The sequence below is a fragment of the Engystomops pustulosus genome, chromosome 11 (genome assembly GCF_040894005.1).
Source record: "Engystomops pustulosus chromosome 11, aEngPut4.maternal, whole genome shotgun sequence".
NCBI classification, from domain to species: Eukaryota; Metazoa; Chordata; class Amphibia; order Anura; family Leptodactylidae; genus Engystomops; species Engystomops pustulosus.
This window is the reverse complement of record NC_092421.1, coordinates 83,999,781-84,023,679: the sequence shown is the minus strand read 5'-3', so window position 1 is coordinate 84,023,679 and position 23,899 is coordinate 83,999,781. Positions and strand designations below refer to the sequence as shown.

General features: G+C 41.6%; 1 long non-coding RNA gene across 4 annotated transcripts in view; it reads right to left on the bottom strand.

Moving 5' to 3' along the window:
• Positions 1 to 15,072: 15,072 nt before the first annotated feature.
• The window catches only part of LOC140105924 (uncharacterized), a 92,224-nt gene continuing 83,397 nt past the window's right edge, over positions 15,073 to 23,899 (bottom strand). For 3 of the 4 annotated variants that reach the window (XR_011850676.1, XR_011850678.1, XR_011850675.1), the window contains 2 exons: positions 21,409 to 21,539; positions 15,073 to 15,135 (listed from right to left, as the gene is read on the bottom strand). This is a non-coding gene — a long non-coding RNA (uncharacterized lncRNA). Of the gene's footprint in view, positions 15,136 to 20,923; positions 21,228 to 21,408; positions 21,540 to 23,899 lie in introns of those variants that run through there. The other variant, XR_011850677.1, reaches the window with a different exon arrangement.

The window sequence follows — 23,899 nt, the reverse complement described above, 5'->3', positions numbered from 1 at the left end:
ACCGCCTGTAATTGTTATTGCTAAGTGTTCCTAAAACAAAAAACTCCTCTACAAACTTGCCCTGAGTTGTCTGATCCTGTGACTTGTGGGGGATACCCAGGACTCCAAGAGTTCTCCCCAATTCCCAAGGGAACAACAATGCAGAGATCTCAAGTACAGGCGGTCCCCTACTTAAGAACACTCGACTTACATACGACCCCTAGTTACAAACGGACCTCTGGATATTGGTAATTTATTGTACTTTAGTCCTAGGCTACAATAATCAGCTGTAACAGTTATCACAGGCGTCTGTAATGAAGCTTTATTGTTAATTTTGATTCTTATGACAACCCAACATTTCTAAAATCCAATTGTCAAAGAGACCAAAAAAGTTCTGGCTGGGATTACAATGGTAAAATATACAGTTCCGACTTACATACAAATTCAACTTAAGAACAAACCTACAGTCCCTATCTTGTATGTAACCCGGGGACTGCCTGTATCTCATCATAAGAACAGGGCAGATGCAATGAGTGACCCATGTCCTCCAGGATCACCAGAATTTCTTCTTAATGTTATGGATGCATGAAATAAATCTGCACAGCGTCCCCGCAGCAGCACTTACCTGTGATTGTTACACAGTAGCGTTTATGCTGCAGCAGATACAGAACAACCCGGAGGAATCAGATGGTATTTAAATGCATTGATCTTTTTGTTTTTGGAACAAGAAACCAAAAATGTACACGGAACAATGTCAATTAAAGTATGGTTGTAATTAGGATAAAAAGTGAGAGGGAGAGAAGACTCGTCTCCTGGACCGGGGCCACATCCATTACCTTGATATTCAATGTCAGACAATTACCTTCTGCTTTTAACTAAAGCTTTTCAGGAGGTAAGTGGTTCAGCGATAGCCGGCTACATAATTATTGCTGGATTATAGAAACAGCTAATCAAGGATTTGGTTTAATCTCCTTTAAGTTGTTAATATTAATTGGCGACTCGATTATTAATAATTAACTTAAGAAAGTCCTGTCGGTACATGAAAGCGCAAGTGCTAGGCAATTACTCCACAAGGGATATCACTGCACCAGGACTTAGAGGGGTCCATTACAAACACACTCATTAGGATTCGGCACAGGGTCTTGTTGTTGTGCTTTCCATAATTATAACCCAAAGAATAATCAGGATTTCTATTCATTCTGATTTGTATCAGAGATAAATGTAAGATCCATGGAGGTCTCTTGGCCAGGGTGCCATATAATTATAGCCTCAAAATTAATTTACATATTTTAACACCGGGACATTCTAGATCCAAAAACCTGTATTGATTCTATTCTTAAAGGGAACCTGTCACCACCTTTTGTGCTATTCTAGCTATTGACCGGTTCCCATAGCACTCTATACAGTAATGGCCTCCATTTTTAGCTTAAAAACCAGATTTTCTATCACCACAAAAACAACTTTTTAAACAGTGAGATGGAATGGGTAAGGGGGGGGGGGTCTTTTCATCCGAATCCAACCTGTCCTCCCATCTTCATTTGCAGCTACTCTTCCGATATCATCCTCCTCACCTGAGCCCAACCACCCATCCCGTCCTCTTCGACAGCTACTCCACCTTTCCACATCAGAGGAGGTCATTGTGGAGGGGATGAGTGGCTGGGAGTGAGGACAAGACGGCTGGTTGGATCCAGAAAATAAAGAACCGCCCCTGTGACTCGCTGCTAGTTTTGGCAAAGTCGGCGGGTAATATTAAACAGTTGTTTTAAGGTGATAGAAAGCCCGGCTTTTTTAGCTTAGGCTACATTCACATGGACGTATGAAAACGTCCGTGTCCGCACCGTTTTTTTACGGATTACATACGGCCACATTCATTTCAATGGACAATACGTCTGACCATTTATATTGCCGTTGTTAACTCCGTTCCGTACCGTACCGTATACTGGCCATATAAAAATATAGAGCATGTCCTATTTTCTCCCGTATTCCAGTTCCGTATGCCCTAGAAGTCTATGGGGACGTATAAAATACGAGTTACATACATGTGCATACGGGTGAAAAACGTCACGTATATACGGCCCGTAAATACGGGACTGGAGAAATCATACGTCCATGTGAATGTAGCCTAAAATATAGATATAGAAATATAGAGTGCTATGGGAACCTGTCAATAGCTGGAATAGCTCAAAATGTGGTGACAGGTTCCCTTTAATGTATCTTTCTAGCTGAGTCTTTTCTGATACAGAACTCTGAGATTTCCTGGGCCCACAATATCAACAGCAATATGAATGACACTTGCGTCTTCCATCACTTATATATTTCCAGTATAAAAAAGCATAACAGTAATACTGTAATACTTATACTTGAGATGCATCATAGGAAATCATCATTTCCCAGTTATCTGGCCGACCAAATTACTAATTAAAAAAACATCTTTTCTAAACAGTTACCAAAGTGCCCAGATGATTCTCCTAATCCATTTCTTCAAGGACACGGGCATGAGATGAATAGAAATCAGCGTCTCTGTTTTGTAGATTCTACTTTTTTTTGGCTTATTCAACAAATACAGATATTTTAGCACAGCCGCTTGGACTGAATTTCAAGTAACTGTCTAATAAAACCCAGGCAAAAATCATTAAGCAAGATCTGCCAAGTGCAAACCAGGAAAATACTGCATGATGAGACGGCTCAGTTATATATATATATGGCTTGTAAAACCGATGTGTGACAAATTTTTGGACTATAAGGCAATCCTTATTATACAAAGCACCAAAGATTTAAAAAGCAAAAACATATTTGACATCAACTAAAAATACCCTGGTGTTCACATATAACTAATGCATACAACACATACATCACTGCTACATCCATTCACTCTCACACACACACACAAATCTCTAGTACATCTATCCATTCACTCACACACAAATCTCTATTATACTCATCCCTCCACTCACAGCTTTTCTCCATCCATCTATTCAAACACACAACTTTTCTATATCCATGCATTCACTCAACCCTGCTACTTTCATCCACTCACACATACAGCTCATCTACATTCACCCCCTTACACACATAGGACTTCTACATCCATCCATTAATTCACACACCAAGCTCTGCTGCATCCACCCATTAATTCACACACATAGCTCAATTACATCCAACCATTAATTCACACACATAGCTCTGCTATATCCATCAATTAATTCGCACACATAGCTCTGTTACATCCTATCATTAATTCACAGACATAGCTCTGCTACATCCATCCATTAATTCACACACATAGCTCTGCTACATCCATCCGTTAATTCGCACACATAGCACTGCTACATCCATCCATTAACACACGTGTACTTTTTTTTACATACATCTATTCACACACAGCTCTACTACATACATCCATTCACTCACTCACACATATCAGCACCAATATAAAGAAAACTACCGTATATTCCGGCGTATAAGACGACCTGGTGTATAAGACGACCCCCCTACTTTCCTGTTTAAAATATAGAGTTTAAGATATATTCGCCGTATAGGACTACCCCTTTTCCAATGCATAAAAAACACCGGTAAAAATAAAAAAAAAACATTTGAATTTAACATGGTCCTTTTTTTAATGTAAATTCTTATGACATGCAGGTACATAGCAGGAAAACTGTCGCTCATAAACATAAGGCATACAACAACAACATTACCATTACAGCACAGCCCCCAGTAGTATACAGCACAGCCCTTAGTAGTATACAGCACAGCCCCCAGTAGTATACAGCACAGCCCCCAGTAGTATACAGCACTGCCCCCTGTAGTATACAGCACAGCCCCCAGTAGTATACAGCACAGCCCCCAGTAGTATACAGCACTGCCCCCAGTAGTATACAGCACTGCCCCCTGTAGTATACAGCACAGCCCCCAGTAGTATACAGCACAGCCCCCAGTAGTATACAGCACAGCCCCCAGTAGTATACAGCACAGCCCCCAGTAGTATACAGCACAGCCCCCAGTAATATCCAGCCAGCCCAGCATTAATAGAAAATAATAAACTTATATACTCACCCTCCGGTGGCCCCGACCTGCAGCGCTGCTCCCCCAATGTTCGCGTGGGTCCTCTTCTGGCTTCGGCGCCCATCTTCTGTCTTCACTAACTTCGTGCCGGGCGCCGCCATTGTTCTCCCCTGGACGGCGTCTAGTATAACGCGCCGCTGCTGACGTCATACTAGGCGCCGCCCCGGGGAAAAGCATGGCGGCGCCCAGCAGAAGAAAGAAGACTGCGCGGAAGACGATCCGCGCGGACATCGGGGCCAACGGAGGGTGAGTATGCACCCCGATGTCTTTTTGAGGCTGCCGGCAGCCATCGCTGTGCAAACACCCGCGATCGGTGCTAGCACCGATCGCGGGTGTTACCGGTAAGCCTTTGCTGCAATATGCAGCAAAGACTTACCGGCTATGGAGAGGGCTCAGCCCGTGAGCCCTCTCCATGCACCGGGACCCGCCGTATAAGACGATTACCGGCGTATAAGACGACCCCAGAGAAGACAGAAGATTTTTCTGTCTTCAAAACTCGTCTTATACGCCGGTATATACGGTATTCCTCTCATCCCCTGGTTCTCTCCTGACCATCATCATGAAAAGGACCTTACAGTGATTATGTGATCAATCACATGCTTCTGACATCTATCTATCTTCATATATCTTTCTTATATCTACCTGCCTACACCTATCTCTCTCTCTCGATACATGTTTCAAGATCAGCGTTTTTCATGCCACCCTTGACACCCAGTTATCCCAATGCATTGTTCCCCTAATTTATAACAAAATGTGGAACATTTTTATTCTTCTTATTTCTAGGTAGTATAGACAGCGTGTTCACAGTTATTGTTCTCTACAAGGAAGAAATCCCTGTTCCTGAGCTCCATTGTGGAGGGGATTGAATCCAACAATTAACTCTCATCCCAAAGATAAAGACTTGAACTTCTATTAGATAGGAGCGTCTGCCACAGATAACGTGTCTAGTCACACTTCAGCTTTCATAAATCAAAATGTAAGTGTTTTGCTAAAACTATATTACATGATCTAATAGAGGGTTTCTAGTATTTATGTTTCATCGAAGTGTAAAATCTGCGGCCGCCTGGAAATCTTTTCATAAAAAATAAAAAAGAAAAAGGTTTAAACTAAATGGGGCAGATTTACTTACCCGGTCCATCCGCGATCCAGCGGCGCGTTCTCTGACGCTGATTCGGCTTCTGCCGGGATTCACTAAGGTCGTGCACCCGATGTCCACTAGGTGTCGCTGCTGCGCTGAAGTCTGCCGGAATTCACCTCCTCCGCCTCGGTGTATGTGAGTGCTATTTCTGCGGCTTTTCCGAATCCGTCGGGTTTTCCGACGGCCACGCCCATTTCTGTTGCGTGAAAGCCGATGGGCCAAAATTCCGGAAAAATTCGGGAAACCAGGCGGAAAAACGCGTTTCGGACCGTTAGTAAATGTGCCCCAATGTGACAACTACAGGTTGTCGTAGGTCCAAACCACTGAAGAAGAACATGACCCAGGCTCAAAACAAGTAAGTTTTACATATTAGTAACAACAGTAACATTATGTAGATAACATAGAAGTCTATGGGAAGGAGGAGCAATGAATAACAGCAGTTGGGTCTGTGGCAGCTTAAAGTGGACACAAATTCAAAGAAAAGATGAAAATGAAGATTAAACCTCAAGGATCCCAAAATATATTAATTCTATTAGCACTTCCGACTTTGGTAGTAGCAGCAGGACTGTGAAAAACTTTGTCGCTGTCCAAGTCAGCTGGTGCAGTATGTGAGTATCTGAGTCGGATTCATCTCATTTCACAGGAAAAAATTGGTTTCCAGTAGAGATGAGCGAGTATACTCGTCCGAGCTTGATGCTCGTTCGAGTATTAAGGTACTCGAAACGGCTCGTTGCTCGGACGAGTATTTTCCCTGCTCGAGATCGAGCATTTAATTAAAAAAACACAGTGAAGAACAATGAAGAATAGAATAAAAACAGTGAACACAGTGAACACAGGATCATTTAAGTGAAAAAGACAGTGAAGAACACAGTGCAGAATAGATTACAGATGTTCGGCACATCTACTTACTTGTCGGAAGATACGCGCGGAACGGCAGCAGGGAGACATCAAGCAGCAGGGAGACATCAAGCAGCAGGGAGACATCAGGCAGCAGGGAGACATCGGGCTGCGGGGAGACATCGGGCAGCACGGGGGAGACATCGGGCAGCACGGGGAGACATCGGGCAGCACGGGGGAGACATCGGGCAGCACGGGGGAGACATCGGGCAGCACGGGGGAGACATCGGGCAGCACGGGGGAGACATCGGGCAGCACGGGGGAGACATCGGGCAGCACGGGGGAGACATCGGGCAGCACGGGGAGACATCGGGCAGCACGGGGGAGACATCGGGCAGCACGGGGGAGACATCGGGCAGCACGGGGGAGACATCGGGCAGCACGGGGAGACATCGGGCAGCACGGGGGAGACATCGGGCAGCACGGGGGAGACATTGGGCAGCACGGGGGAGACATCGGGCAGCGCGGGGAGACATCGGGCAGCGCAGGGGAGACATCGGGCAGCGCGGGGGAGACATCGGGCAGCACGGGGAGACTTCAGTGGAAGAAGAGGAGCGGATCCCGGGACAGCGTATCACCCCGACAAGTAAGCAGATGTGCAGAACATCGGCAATCTATTCTTCACTGTGTTTTTCACTGCGTTTTTCACTTAAATGATCCTGTGTTCACTGTTTTTATTCTATTCTTCACTGTTCTTCACATCTGATAACTTGTCGGGAGATAATATACGCACGGAACAGTGAAGAATAGATTGCAGATGTTTGCATACATCTGATCACTTATCAGAAGACATTCTTTTTCAATTAAATAACACATTTTATTTCTGATCCTTGGTCCCTTTGAAAAATGCTCGAGTCTCCCATTGACTTCAATGGGGCTCATTATTCGAGACGAGCACTCGAGCATCTGGAAAAGTTCGTCTCGAATAACGAGCACCCGAGCATTTTAGTGCTCGCTCATCTCTAGTTTCCAGCACTCAGCGAAATCCTTGAAATAGTTGAAGATAAAAGCAACTTTTATTTCATTTGAGTTAAAAAGATATTCCTATTGCCAAGACAAGAAAGTCACAAAACTGACTGTTTCGAATCTGAACGATACTTAATTGTAGTCCAAAAAAACGTATAGCTTATACAAGTGCACCACTGTGCTCTTAGTTCTTTGCATTGAGCTGCTCCGTATCCCATCCTTCTGCTTTAGCTGTTACATCTAACCAGGAACCTACTACAGCATGTTCACAGTCTCTTTTGGAAGAGTCTGTGGACCCTCTGGACCACCGGGGGAGATGATGGAGTTAGCTGCAGCCCAGGACCAGAATCTAAGTGGCACTTGGTCTCCGCCAGAGTCTGCTCTAAAGCGGGATAGTCGTTCCACGGGTGCGACTAGGCCTGCGGTGGCAGCCAAGGTGGTTCGGCAGGAAATGCTGGAAACAGTCCAAACCTTAGAAGACACACAGAGGAATATTGTTAACGCTGGCACACGGAGGAACACTGGTGATGCTGGCACGGACTGAAGATTCCGCTGGACAGGAACCCTGGAAGGCACAGCAGGACGGGAACCCTGGAAGGTACAGCAGGTCACAGGAATAGCAGGGACACGGAGGAACTCTGGTAACTCAGGAACACGGAGGTACACTGGAAACACAAGGAACGCAGGAGGGCTTTCACTTAGCAGGAAAAGATGCTGAAGATCTGCAAGGCAGGAAGGGAGGTGTGGCATTATAAGGGCGAGCCGGATAAATGAGCTCCAATCAGGTGGACACTGTCCCTTTAAGTCCAGGAGAGCCGGCATAGTTGGATCAGGAGAAAAGCCGGACCTAGGAACAGAACGGTCGGGACACAGCGGAGAGGGGAACGGGTGGATCTGTGACACAGCTTTTACTCAGAGCACACAATGTTCATATTCATACATCAACAAATATGTCGAAAATAGTCAAGAACTGAAACATCACAAAAATTAGAAAGTTGCCAAACTTTTATTTTTACAGCGCTTAACTTTTAATTATAAAGCATAAAAACACCCCTTTAAGGATACTTGGGCCTCTAAATGGTGTCTCCTGTGGTTTTATATAAGAAATGACATTTACTTTTACAATTTAATAAAGAAATAGCAATAAGATATCGTGACTGACGGCTTGAAAAACTCAGCCGGGGACTTTCACTTCCAGCTCAATTCATTGGATTTCTTGCGTTTAGTTCTGTATGATTCACATCTGAAGGACTCTCCACATCAGCATCTACTTTAATCCTGTCTTCAGCAGCATCTTATACCGAAAAAGGATTTTTAGATCTTTGATATAACCATTTAAATGGGCCGGTGGAGGGGAAGAACTGATTGATCCCTGAACTATTGTGCTGATCCGTTAATGTGCCATATAATGTCTGCGAGCAAAACCTGTGAATTTAGCAGATCAATAAACAGGCTGTAACGATGCAACGTGCTCCGGGCTCCACTTAAACTTATTCCAACACCTAAAGAAAGCCCTCCATGTGGTCCTTATCGCCTTCTTCCTTATCAACGCAGAAATGTGTCCTCCAGGGCTTTAAAAGCCTAATCCCGTTTTACAAGGCACAGAACGCACACAGGGAGGGCGAAATTATAGCCAGGCAACGATATTCTGTATGTCGACTGATATTTAAGCGACGCAAATCTTATAATAGATGAAGTGGCCGCCACTCGTTTCTAGCTGAGACACTTAGTCACAGTGTGAGAAAGATACATTGTAAATATAATGGAATCATATTCAGAGCTGTAACCAGGCCCTAATGCAAAAATCTAAAACAGGACCCCCGACTAGCAATCTTTATGCATAGTATTGATCAGAGAGTGACTTCTGCACCCCCATAGCTACAAAGCACTGCACCTGCTGGGAGGCATTGATAAAAGCTATGAAATTGGCCACTGCCATTCCCTGGCCACAGAAATTTACCTTTCCCCATTCCTGTACTCCTCTTTCCTAGGTAGCACTGTGGACAAAATCTGTCATAAGGACAAAACATCAACTGCAGGTTACCTGTCAAGATAAAGAAAGATTTACAGGCCCTAAGCTAGTCCGTAAGCCCTGTCCCTGCCTACTTGCCCTCAACTGGACAACAGTCCCAACTCTAGAGTATGTGCTCAGAACAGATGGTAAACAAACGAGAGAGAGAGACAAAAGGGAAATCAGGATAATTAAGTCGAAACCAAAATGGCAGCGAGGTACAGAATCGAGAGCCAAAGAGTGGTCAATAAAAATAGCAGGGATATAATAGAAGCAATAGCACGATAGAGGTGGTAGAACAAGAGACCAGGTTAACCAGAGTGAAGGGAAGGGGAAATATATGCAGAGTTCATGGATGCCGCCCCAGCTGCTGATTGGTTCTGCATCCATTACCCAAACCACACCTGACATACACACACTTGGCTCAGAAACAAGATGAAATCGCCCAGATTTTCTTTGTACATACACCCAGCTCAGCCAAAGGAATTAGCAATGCAGAGAAAGTTGTCAAAGCCTCAAGAATTTGGTTGTGGATCACAAGCTAAAAGCACTGCAGCAAGAACCCATTTAGAAAGTTCAGATTCTACAAGGAGAGAAAATGTTGGCAGTGGGGCTGTCTCTGTGATGGCAGGTGAAGGCTCTGACTCACTTCTACCCCTTCCTTTCCCGTAGACTTCTACATAATTTGACATCTCATTAAACTTCTGTCCTATTGCTAGCAAGACGGATTTCAGCATAGAATTCAATAGAAAAATAGATTAGAAAGGAAGGAAGGAGGGAGGAGGAGAAATGATATTTTTGCATTCAAGATAAGATATTTATTGACCATTTAAAGAAAAGTTCCTCCGGAATGATCATGGATTTATAGAACCAGACATGTGCGGAGCCATGATTGGACATCAACAAACTTTCTTCCATTAGCCAAGATACAGAATTATGAATGCAGCTCAGGACTGTATAAAGGGCTGTATAGGACTATATATACTGTGACTCTATATCAAGACATAATCCTGCAACTATACAGGTCTAAAATAGATTGAAAATCCCCCATATTCTGCATTTTTATACATCACATTGAAGGTTTTCTGTGAATTCTCTTCACCCTGCAGTGACCCCCTAAGCAATCATCACTAATATAAGATTCATGGACTGTCTAACACTGCTGCTTGTCATGCTTCCATTTCTTAGTCAATACTTTTTCACCCTTTACCTTCCTGGCTGCTCAGTGACCGGGCCATGAATTCATTATTCCCAGTATTTTATAGTTCACATTGAATAAACAAGTGGAGAGAGAAGCGAGAGAGAAGGGTCATGGATGAGTCACAGATTATATGATTATTACGTTCTGCATGGTCTGTATTTAATAATATTGTAATGTAGAAGCGCGGAGGAGGGGGGGGAGTTCAGTATAATATGAGATATGATAGATAGATAGGAGATAGATAGATAGATAGATAGATAGATAGATAGATAGATAGATAGGAGATAGATAGATAGATAGATAGATAGGAGATAGATAGGAGATAGATAGATAGATAGATAGATAGATAGATAGATAGGAGATAGATAGATAGATAGGAGATAGATAGATAGATAGGAGATAGATAGATAGGAGATAGATAGATAGATAGATAGGAGATAGATAGGAGATAGATAGATAGATAGATAGATAGATAGATAGATAGATAGATAGATAGATAGATAGGAGATAGATAGATAGATAGATAGGAGATAGATAGATAGATAGATAGATAGATAGATAGATAGATAGATAGGAGATAGATAGGAGATAGATAGATAGATAGATAGATAGATAGATAGATAGGAGATAGATAGATAGGAGATAGATAGATAGGAGATAGATAGATAGATAGATAGATAGATAGATAGATAGATAGATAGATAGATAGATAGGAGATAGATAGATAGATAGATAGATAGGAGATAGATAGGAGATAGATAGGAGATAGATAGATAGATAGATAGATAGATAGATAGATAGATAGATAGATAGATAGATAGATAGATAGATAGGAGATAGATAGATAGATAGGAGATAGATAGGAGATAGATAGATAGATAGATAGATAGATAGATAGATAGATAGATAGGAGATAGATAGATAGATAGATAGATAGATAGATAGATAGATAGAAGATAGATAGATAGATAGATAGATAGATAGAAGATAGATAGATAGATAGATAGATAGATAGAAGATAGATAGATAGATAGATAGATAGATAGATAGATAGATAGATAGGAGATAGATAAGAGACAGATAGATAGTTGGAGAGGAGATAGATAGATAGATAGATAGATAGATAGATAGATAGATAGATAGGAGATAGATAGATAGATAGATAGATAGATAGATAGATAGATAGGAGATAGATAAGAGACAGATAGATAGTTAGAGAGGAGATAGATAGATAGATAGATAGATAGATAGATAGATAGATAGATAGGAGATAGATAGATAGATAGATAGATAGATAGATAGATAGGAGATAGATAGATAGATAGATAGATAGATAGATAGATAGATAGATAGGAGATAGATAAGAGACAGATAGATAGATAGATAGATAGATAGATACAATATGAAGAAAGCGGGCAGCACTCCGTTGTAGGTAAAAATTACAAAAGTGTCTTTATTCCATAGTGAGTGACAATGACAGCGACGTTTCGGCTCTGCAAGAGCCTTTTTCAAGCCATTCAAACAGTGAAATGGTGGCCATATATATATACAACAAGTGATCACATGACTGATTGGGATACTCCCACCATTTTTGTAAAACTGTGATATAATACATATTACATAATAAAAATGTATACAGTGAATAGCAGGTATAGTGCACATTATACAATACATTTATGCATGTGTTATTGATTTTAAAAATGTGACATTTGTAGCAATTCTCTTTGTTAGTAACACAGAGCGATCTGTCCACTGACCTCATCTGTGTAAAAGTGCTCAAGTGCTTCTGTGCTAAAAGGTTAGATTTCTGACAATGCTTCCCAGTTGTTTCCACGTGTCCACCGTCCCTGATCGGTTCAAATTAACTCCGATATCAATTAAAAGAAAACGCTATAATGGAACGCACGGTGGAACGCACGCTCTGCGCCTAATTGTGCGTTATGCGCCTAATTGTGCGCATGCGCCTGATTGTGCGCACGCGCGGTCTAAACCGGCAACCACGTCTGATGCTATGGCAACCAAGGACAAATACAGAACAACCATTGGCAATGGAACATTGGTGAGTATCATTCCAATATATATAGAGGATCCACGGGGTGTCAGCCATAAATCAGGACCAATTGGCTGTGATGACAGCCATATTCCACATAGGGTGATTTCAAATACACCACTAGATAGATAGATAGATAGATAGATAGATAGATAGATAGAAGATAGATAGATAGATAGATAGATAGATAGATAGAAGATAGATAGATAGATAGGAGATAGATAGATAGATAGGAGATAGATAAATAAATAGGAGATAGATAGATAGATAGATAGATAGATAGATAGATAGATAGATAGATAGGAGATAGATAGATAGATAGATAGATAGATAGATAGATGATAGATAGATAGATAGATAGGAGATAGATAGATAGGAGATAGATAGATAGATAGATAGATAGATAGATAGATAGATAGGAGATAGATAGATAGATAGATAGATAGATGATAGATAGATAGATAGGAGATAGATAGATAGATAGGAGATAGATAGATAGATAGATAGATAGATAGATAGATAGACAGATAGATAGATAGATAGATAGATAGATAGATAGATAGATAGGAGATAGATAGATAGATAGATAGATAGATAGATAGATAGGAGATAGATAGATAGATAGATAGATAGATAGAAGATAGATAGAAGATAGATAGATAGATAAATAGGAGATAGATAGATAGATAGATAGATAGATAGATAGATAGATAGATAGATAGATAGGAGATAGATAGATAGGAGATAGATAGCTAGATAGATAGATAGATAGGAGATAGATAGATAGATAGATAGATAGGAGATGGATAGATAGATAGATAGATAGATAGATAGAAGATAGATAGATAGATAGATAGATAGATAGATAGATAGATAGATAGGAGATAGATAGATAGATAGATAGATAGATAGATAGGAGATAGATAGATAGATAGATAGATAGAAGATAGATAGATAGATAAATAGGAGATAGATAGATAGATAGATAGATAGGAGATAGATAGATAGGAGATAGATAGATAGATAGATAGATAGATAGATAGATAGGAGATAGATAGATAGATAGATAGATAGATAGATAGGAGATGGATAGATAGATAGATAGATAGATAGATAGATAGATAGATAGATAGAAGATAGATAGATAGATAGATAGATAGATAGATAGATAGATAGATAGGAGATAGATAGGAGATCAATAGGAGATAGATAGATAGATAGATAGATGGATAGATAGATAGATAGATAGATAGATAGATAGATAGATAGGAGATAGATAGATAGGAGATAGATAGATAGATAGATAGATAGATAGATAGATAGATAGATAGATAGATATAGATAGATAGAAATGAGATAGATGGAATATATTTTCGGATACATATGAGATAGATTCCTCAGTGTTTGTAAATTTACATTCTAAATTGTGAATATCCCTTCATCTCCAGTGGATCCTGCTGGTTAGTTACTTCCTCCACTACTCCCGCTGTATTTTAGATTCTAAAGATTTCTTGTAAATTTCCCCATGAAGTATGTGAGCTGAATCCTGGCCGTAGAACTGCTACATGAAATGGAACAAGGGGAAGCAACTCTACAGTCTGGACAATGACAAATTCTTCTGTCTGTAAATATATTGTGGCATTGATCTCTTCATTAGTCCGGGGTTGGAAAGTGAAGAGCTAGCGCCCCCTGCCTGCAGGACCAAAACTCGCTCTTCTGTCCCAGACTGTCCCATAGGTCAGCGGAGGAATCCCCAGCACTGGCCCAGTGTAACAGACCTGCAGCTCTGCACTGATCACTTATCTGAACATTGATCAGGCAGCAGTGTTCTCCTTGTAGGTAATGAATGACCTATTATGGAGGGATTAGCATACACATGGTCAATCTAGGGTGGGGATCATGTGTATACAGAATGTATGTTACATTATTCATTGCTTGTGCAGAGAAATGACCCGACACCTTCTCTAGAGACATGTAAGCCCTTGCACAGAACCCAACTTCCCTCTATGTGCTCAATCAGAGCCACCAATCCTGTATTGCAATGAGGCATAACTTGAAACTGACGATCCGCTGTGCAAAATCTATAACAGGATGCGTATGCTCAGCACTGGTGTCTTACATGGCAATAGTCCACAGGTATCGTAACCTCAGGCTCCTATCACAATAGGAGCTGACTGTGCACCTGTGTGACATCACATGACCCGGATATAATGAGCCGTACACCTGTGTGACATCACATGACTGGGGATTAAAAGAGCTGTGCACCTGTGTGACATCACATGACCATGGATATAACAAGACGTGCACCTGTGTGACATCACATGACCAGGGATATAATGAGGGGATATAATGAGCCATGCACCTGTGTGACATCACATGACCAGGGATATAACGAGCCGTGCACCTGTGTGACATCACACGACCGGGGATATAACGAGCCGTGCACCTGTGTGACATCACATGACCAGGGATATAATGAGCCATGCACCTGTGTGACATCACATGACCAGGGATATAACGAGCCGTGCACCTGTGTGACATCACATGACCAGACCCTGTGTGACATCACACACCACACATACAGAAGGCCAACTTGGTTCCTTGACGCTCAGTGACTTACACTACAAATGCTGAGAGTTGTCATACACCAGAAGGTTAGTCAGTGATTATAGTACATCAGACAGGGGCAGAAGTTGGATTTAGTACCTTACAGGTGACATTTCCTATCCTGTGGGTCGAAAAGTACTTGACGACTTCTCTTGTCCATCACTGCAGAATTTTCTACCAGATGTCTTCATCTACTGGCTGGTCATCTCCACACTGCGTCTCTAAAAATACCATAGTCACTTACAGTATAATGTCACCTGGATAACAGATGTGCCCTAAATTATATTTAATCACCGCAACACAATTGTGTCCCCACCAATAGCCTCACAACACAACCCACTTATATAGCTGTGCTCCCCACATATAAGAAATGTACCCCCTATGTTGTATATATGCATATATATGTAACCCCTCAAAATATTAGAATATGTAGCCCGTGCATAAATAATACTGTACCCCTAATAAATTATATGTATGGGCTCTACCAATTAATTATTTTATAATTATGCATCTCTAATTAATTACTTATATTACTTTATTACTTATTTATATAAGTATAATATGTTATTATTATTTTTTATTGCCCCTACTGGTCAATTATGTTTTATAAAAAAACCTTCTCTAACCAGTTTAATTTATATGTAGTGCCACTATAATAAATTATGTAAAATGTCTCAAATTTTATACATGATGCCTTGCTAACAATTAATTTACATATTGTGCCCCTGCTCTCTGTAGCAGGACTCAGGCTGGATGCTGACAGGAAGTGTGATGACATCATCACTCTGCCATGCTCCCTGCGTCAGAGTGTGACCCGGCCTTGTTGTAATGGCATCTGCGTCTTAAACTGTTCTAGCTATAGAAATAGTACTAAAGCGGCTGGTTCAGGCAATGTCGAATACTATTACAGGCTGAGACCTTCAATTAGGGCCCGAGCCATAGCGCAAAGGAGTCAAGGCTCACCGATGGTCCTGTCTGACCCTTATTAATCATATATATGTGACCTCCTAACACTAACACCTAGCCCGTTCATTCTCAACAATTATTAAGATCCCCTTGTTTGTAAGTCAGTGCTGGTCTGGCCCTCCAAAACACCAGAGGATCCTCGTGGGAGGGGCTTAGCTCTTTCCCAGAGGTCAAGCAGAAGACAACCAATATGAAAGGCTACTAAGCTTTAGGTGGGCCCCAGGATAACGTTAGGAATCCCAGTCCAACATGAGGCTTAGTGCCAAAGGTAATGTGAGCAGCAGATAGGGACCTAGTAGCTATAATATGGGAATCTAATGGCAGTGTCATTGTAATTCTGGTGCTTTTAATGACTGATACAAGATAATAATAATTTCCACAAAAAATATTCTAAAATTTTTTACTGTTTTTCTTTATTTTCAGAAACTGAAAAAAAAAATCCTGTGGATTATGATAAGAGAACAGTAAGAGGAATTCCTACTCGTGAGTTAAATATCTACATAACTCTTAACAATATAATCTCATTAAACTGTCAATTCCTCCGCAGCTCGGCCCCGGGAAATCAATTCCCATGAATTTCAGATGTTCAGGGGTTGATGCATGGACCTTAATAAATATCCTTCTAATGACATATTAAAGTAAACTCGCCACCCGCTTCTCCCGCTCGGAGGAGGAGGACGAGGAGGAGGAGGACGAGGAGGAGGAGGACGAGAGCATAAATAAAGCTCCAGAGCAAAGGTTAATAAACAGCATTTCACTGGAAGGAAAAAAAATCACTGGTAAAAAATTCTCGGAACTGTCCACAAACGTGGCCTAAATATATGGCCTCTTCAGGGTTGTCATTGGGTCCTTATGTCGTATCAAACCCCAATGGTTGGGGACCCCTAAACCTTTTTACCCAAAGTTTATGTATGAGTGACATTTTCTTAGCAGAGATAAGTGCCAAAGCTTATTAAAATCTCTTTATCTCAACCTCTTGTATGAGTGGATTAGGAGCGTACTCTTTATATCAGGGGCGGGCAATTAATTTCTTATGGGGCCACATGAGAAATTAGAATAGTTTTAAAGACTAATAAACTTACCTCAGTTCTACCCAATACCTAATTCCCTTCTCCTCACGCCCCTCTCATAAAACCCCCTCATTATGCCCCCTCTCATAATACCCCTCTTATTAAGCCCCATTCATAATGTCCCTCTCATGACCACATTTATAATGTCCCCTCTTCTTAATCCACCATTTATAACGCTCCCTCATTTACGCCCCTTTTATAATGTCCCCTCTCCTTATACCTCCTTGTATTATGTCCTCTTCTATAATGCTCCCTGTCACGTGGGCTGGTCAAATATACTTAGTGGGGCAGATGTGGCCCGCGGGTTGCATCATACCCGGCTCTGCATTAGATGATCGGTATTGAGAGCCTGCTGACTACATGATCAGTATTTCCCTACTCACACGATCTGGACTGAGAGTCTGATCTGCTGTATATTGTTGTCTATAGGATTAGACTGATGGTACTTATATGCTTGTCGTCTGTAAAGGGTCCTGGAAGTGTTCTTATTACGTGCGTAATATTCAAGAAAAAGTTTTTAAAAATATGCAGATTAGCTGGCACCACCGTATTTTAATTTATGCGCGACCACACTGTCATAGTCCCACCTGCTCCCGACCGAATAGCTTGGATAGACATCAGAGAAGATGGGGCACGGAGAGAGTCCTCTGCAAGGTCTTTGTGTGGGAGCAGGTGGGACTATGACGGACTATGAAGCACTATGACTAAGGACTTGGTTGGACTATGACGGACTATGAAGCACTATGACTAAGGACTAGGTGGGACTATGACGGACTATGAACACAGCGGTGCCAAGAGGAGCTCGGGTAATGTAAGCCTGAGCGCCAATCTGAAGATTTTTAAAAACTCCTTATTTTGAATATTGCGCCGTTCCTGAACAAAATAAAAACAGTTCCAGGACCTGCTAAAGAGGACGAGCATGTAAGTTCTACACATCTACCATTAGACAAAATGATGGTGGATGCCCTTTAAAGGACATCTACCAGAGGATTACTGGTGGAAGAGTGTCCTATTTAGAGTGCTCGTTCAGTCTAGGGGATGCGGGGACCATTTTTAACATGTTTTATGCCATCTCTATTAATGAAATAAAAACTTTGTAAAACAGCCTGAGGCACTCAGGCAGATGGCGCCCGAGCGCCTCTTGGCTAAACGGACTTTAATTTATACACGCCTCCTTTGCAAGCCGCCTCCTGCTCCCGGCCTGTGAGGTCAGAGCCGGGAGGCGGCTTGCAGTGGGGGGTGTGCATAAATTAAAAGCCAGGAAAGCCAAGAGGCGCTTGAGTACCATGAGCCTGAGCGCCTCCAAATGTTTTACAAAGTTATTATTTAATTAATAAAGGTGACAGCAAACGTGTTAAAAACGGTGGCTCCATCCCCTACACTGAACGAGCAGTCTAATGGGAGGCACGGTGGCTGAGTGCGTTGCACTTCTGTCTTGCAGCGCTGGGGTCCTGGGTCAACATCTGCAAAGTGTTTGTATGTTCTCTCCATGTTTGCGTGGGTTTCCTCCAGGTCCTCCGGTTTCCTCCCACACTCCAAAACATACTGGTAGGTTGTTTAGATTGTGAGCCCCATGGGGACAGGGACCGATTTGGCAAGCTCTGTACAGCGCTGCGTAATCTGTGTGCGCTATATAAATAAAGAATTATTATTATAAGGACACTCTACCACCTAATCTATCTCTACCTACTCTACCACTAGTTATCTGCAGGTAGATGTCCTTTAAGGAACTAGTTCATTATCTAAAGTGCCTGGAGGTTTCCAAACTCATACCCCAACAGAAAGAAGGATTGGACACATTGGGGCAGATTTACTTACCCGGTCCCTTCGCGATCCAGCGGTGCGTTCTCTGCGGTGGATTCGGGTCTGGCCGGGATTCACTAAGGTAGTTCCTCCGACGTCCACCAGGTGTTGCTGCTACACTGAGGTCCGCCGGAGTTCACGATCCTATAGTTGGTGAAGGTAAGCGCGAGTCCCGCAACCCTTTTTTTTTTTAATGCGGCGGTTTCTCCGAATCCGTCGGGTTTTCGTTCGGCCGCGCCCCCCGATTTCCGGCGCGTGCATGCCAGCGCCGATGCGCCACAATCCGGTCGCGTGCGCCAAAATCCCGGGGCAATAAAGGGAAAATCGTCACAAATCGGAAACACGTCGGGAAAACGTGAATCGGGCCCTTAGTAAATGACCCCCAATGTCTTTACTTTAAGATAACGGTGTCAGGCAGCCCCTTAATCCCTTCTCCTCCTTGAAAACACATCCATGGTCAGCTGAACCAAGCATGCATATATATGCAGAAGAGCTGTCATCCATCTGAGATGTATATGTAAGACTTTGAAGAACCCCCCCCCCCCCCTCCTGAGGTCGTCTCATTTACAGGCAATTTACAACCAACTGAAATTGATGTTTTCAGACAGAAAAACATCAATATTAAATAAATTGCACGATCTACTGTATGTGAAGTGCGTCCGGTGGTGACGGATCTATAAGAAATGGTGAAGTTCTGAGAAATGTTTGGACTCAAAGTACAAGTTACATGAGATACAGAAGAGTCAACTATAGAAGCTACTTGTAACTAAAGTATCTACAGTAACTAATTCCTAATGCAAATGTCATCTCTGAAATGATGTGGAAATTCTCTGCAATTTATCTGTTTGTACAAATTCTCTTTCCCAGATCGATCAAACTGAGATTTCCTATTGACTTCTCTGGGTGAGATCTGCCCCTTTAATAGATGAAGCAGCAGACAGGAGGCCAAAATGACGAAGGTGTCAATAGTAAAATGTGATCAGTCACGAAACAATTGATCGTTGTCATTAACTTGTGAAGAATCGGCGCAGAGATCTATGTGCCCCCTGTGAAATATATTTGGTTTCTGAGAAATAGTGAAGCGTAGATCAAGCCTTTCTTACCTGTGACTGATAATTAATCAATAGAAAGCATGAAATTAAAGGCGCGAGTGTGTGTGTAGGGGGCGTCATACAAAAAACTATGTTGAATATAAATTGAACATTTACCTTTAACAACAGGTCATTTTAGGTCAGACGTTGTGTGCGGAATAATTGCATAATATATCTTTATTAGAGATCAGAGCTGCCGTTACTGTCACACAGCTCCGAATCTTCTGCATAAGAAAATTCTAGCTCCCAGCCACCACCACTAGATGGCACTAAGAAGCTTATTACATTCTTATATGTTAAATATGAAACAGTATGCAGTAAATTCCCTCTATGGCTGGTTGCATGCAGTGGACTTAAAGGAAACCTAGCACTTCGGATAGGGCTTATAAGCAGCACATGCCGTGCACCAGCTCAGGGTGAGCTGGTGCCGGCGCTTATCTTCGTTATGTTTTTAAACTGTTTTAAATCGTTTTAACACTTTATTAATCTCTATATCCGAACTAGCTTCTCCGCAACGAGGTCCGCGCTCGGCGCACCATGCGCGCTACCACTTCCTATTCAGTTGCACACATGGCCGCGCGCATGGTGCGCCGAGCGCAGACCTCGGACCAATTTAAGGAAAGGACATAGCTTGAGGGGTCACAGCGCCACAAGGCACAACCTTTATAGTGTCTCCTCCACATATATGGTGAGTAGTACTTTAAATAATTAATTATACATTCAAAATTTCCATTGGGCTACAGCAGATTCAAGATACGATACCTTGTTTAACCTCACAATTTACCTCTCTTAAAGGGCATCTACCATCAGAATGAAGGACTGTATGCAAATGAGTCCTAGGGGCTCCAGGGTCCATTGGTGTTAATGGAGTCTTGAGCCCCTTAGGGTAATTTGCATACAGTCTTTCATCCTGGTGGTAATTGTCCTTTAAAGGGTCAGGAGCAGCTCTCCAGTCTCTTCAGTCTTGGGCGGAAAGTGATTACCTAATTCTTTATGTGATTTCTGGTCTTAAATTATGGAGCAGCAGCAAGTAGATATTATAGAACAGAACTGAACAGTATTAATGGAAATATCTCAGAATCTAATTTTGGGTTGAGAATGTTTCTTTGCTTATTTAGCTCCTTGGGCAGATTCAACAGAGATTTATTTCAAAGTTAAGCTGTTTAGGGGGGAAGAGAGGATGTTCACCAGTCTTGTTGGTCTAAGTCAAGTCAAGTTGGTCAACATCTGGAAATTATTTGTATGTTCTCTCCATGTTTACATGGGTTTCCTCCGGGTCCTCCGGTTTCCTCCCACACTCCAAAACATACTGGTAGGTTGATTAGATTCCATGGGCCAGGGACTGATTTGGCAAACTGTGCAGCGCTGCAGAATCTGTGTGCACTATATAAATATAGAATTATTATTATTATAAGACTTCTCACTGCTTATAACTACAATATAAATCATATTATAAAGCTACCTAATACAGTAGAGCTGCGTCATGTAAAGAAACATTGCAAAGACTATAGTCCTGTAAAAGATGTTACGGACAATCTTATTGGCTATGGAGTAGAGCTCACACCTGACCGCTCAGATATTTGCTATGATGACTTGTTCACTCTGTAGCACCCAGATATGACAATCCCGAGGCTTCTGATGATGATGTATCCAGATTCTCACTATACATGATGACATACACAAGAGAGATTTAGTCTGGAAAAGATATGACCATGATTAGTTCATGTAAATTTATGAATGGTCCATACAAAAAATAAGGTAGAAAGTTGTTTCAGATTAAATCAAATCAAAAGACAAGGGGGCACTGTCTCCGTCTGGAGAAAACAAGGTTTAATCACCGACAAGGCTTGTTTACTGTGAGAACTGTCAATCTGTGGAATAGCTGTGCTCAAGAGCAGAGCACAGCAGGGACAGCAGAGAGCTTCAAGAAGGGTCTAGATACCTATAAATCTATAAATCTAAATAACATTGACAGTTATTTTAAATATAATTGTTTCTCCTAAATCCTTTCCTAATCCAATCTCCTTCTTTCCTTGGTTAAACTTGATGGACATGTGTCTTTTTTCAACCGTGTAGACTATGTAACCCACAAAGTTCGGTATGAACCTGCATTTTGCTGTTTGGGTCCAATCAATACTATTTATATTGCATTAATATTACAAATAAGCTAAATACAATGTTATAATCCTAATGTCTCTGATTTGTACTGTGTGATTTGCTTTCCTGCTAATTCTTATTAGATATAAGAGAACTGAGCCTCCAGACCTGAGTAATGGCCCCTATAATATTATATTCCTCATCCTCCCCCTCCATATTAAGAACATATATAATTGTTAAATCCATTCTCTTAAATATTGCTCTTCATTTGTCTATTTTTGTTGCTCTCAATTAGCACGAGCTCCATGCAGTGAAATATGGCAGCCACTTTGGAAGCCAAATGACTTTCCCAGTCCTTCGAGAGACATATATATTGCAAGATCAACATTCAGCGGCGTAAACAATTTCTGATAATGCGTTTCAGCGTTCGCGGCCGCCAGCAAGCCTCCGAAAATGCAAAATCTCAACATTTACAATTTGATTCTGCTTAATGATATAAGATGATCCCTTCACGGCAATGACTGTTCTTCTTATCTAATTGCTGTCTCTTGGTGAAATGTACATAGCTTTAAATAAGTAACATGGAATTATTGATGTAATTAGCTCTGCCTTTTACAGAACTTCAACTGGAAAAAGCTGTGGTTTAGGAAACAGTACTGCACAAAATACCTCTCCAGATACTCCAAATACTACAGTACTGCACAAAATACCTCTCCAGATACTCCAAACACTACAGTACTGCTCAAAATACCTCCCCATATTCTCCAAATACTAAAGTGCTGCACAAAATACCTCCCCGTATTCTCCAAAAACTACAGTACTGCACAAAATACCTCCCCATATTCTCCAAATACTACAGTGCTGCACAAAATACCTCCCCATATTCTCCAAATACTACAGTACTGCACAAAATACCTCCCCATATTCTCCAAATGCAACAGTGCTGCACAAAATACCTCCCCATATTCTCCAAAAACTACAGTACTGCACAAAATACCTCCCCGTATTCTCCAAATACTACAGTACTGCACAAAATACCTCCCCCTATTCTCCAAATGCAACAGTGCTGCACAAAATACCTTCCCATATTCTCCAAATACTACAGTACTGCACAATATACCTCCCCCTATTCTCCAAATACTACAGTACTGTACAAAATACCTCCCCATATTCTCCAAATACTACAGTACTGCACAAAATGCCTCCCCATATTCTCCAAATAATACAGTACTGCACAAAATCCCTCCCCATATTCTCCAAATAATACAGTACTGCACAAAATACCTCCCCATATTCTCCAAATACTACAGTGCTGCACAAAATACCTCCCCATGTTCTCCAAATACTACAGTACTGCACAAAATACCTCCCCATATTCTCCAAATACTACAGTGCTGCACAAAATACCTCCCCATATTCTCCAAATACTACAGTGCTGCACAATATACCCCCCCCATTCTCCAAATACTACAGTACTGCACAAAATACCTCCCCATATTCTCCAAATGCTACAGTGCTGCACAAAATACCTCCCCATATTCTCCAAATACTACAGTACTGCACAAAATACCTCCCCCTATTCTCCAAATGCAACAGTACTGCACAAAATACCTTCCCATATTCTCCAAATACTACAGTGCTGCACAAAATACCTCCTCATATTCTCCAAATACTACAGTACTGCTCAAAATACCTCCCCATATTCTCCAAATACTAAAGTGCTGCACAAAATACCTCCCCGTATTCTCCAAAAACTACAGTACTGCACAAAATACCTCCCCATATTCTCCAAATACTACAGTGCTGCACAAAATACCTCCCCCTATTCTCCAAATGCAACAGTGCTGCACAAAATACCTCCCCATATTCTCCAAATGCAACAGTGCTGCACAAAATACCTCCCCATATTCTCCAAAAACTACTGTACTGCACAAAATACCTCCCCATATTCTCCAAAT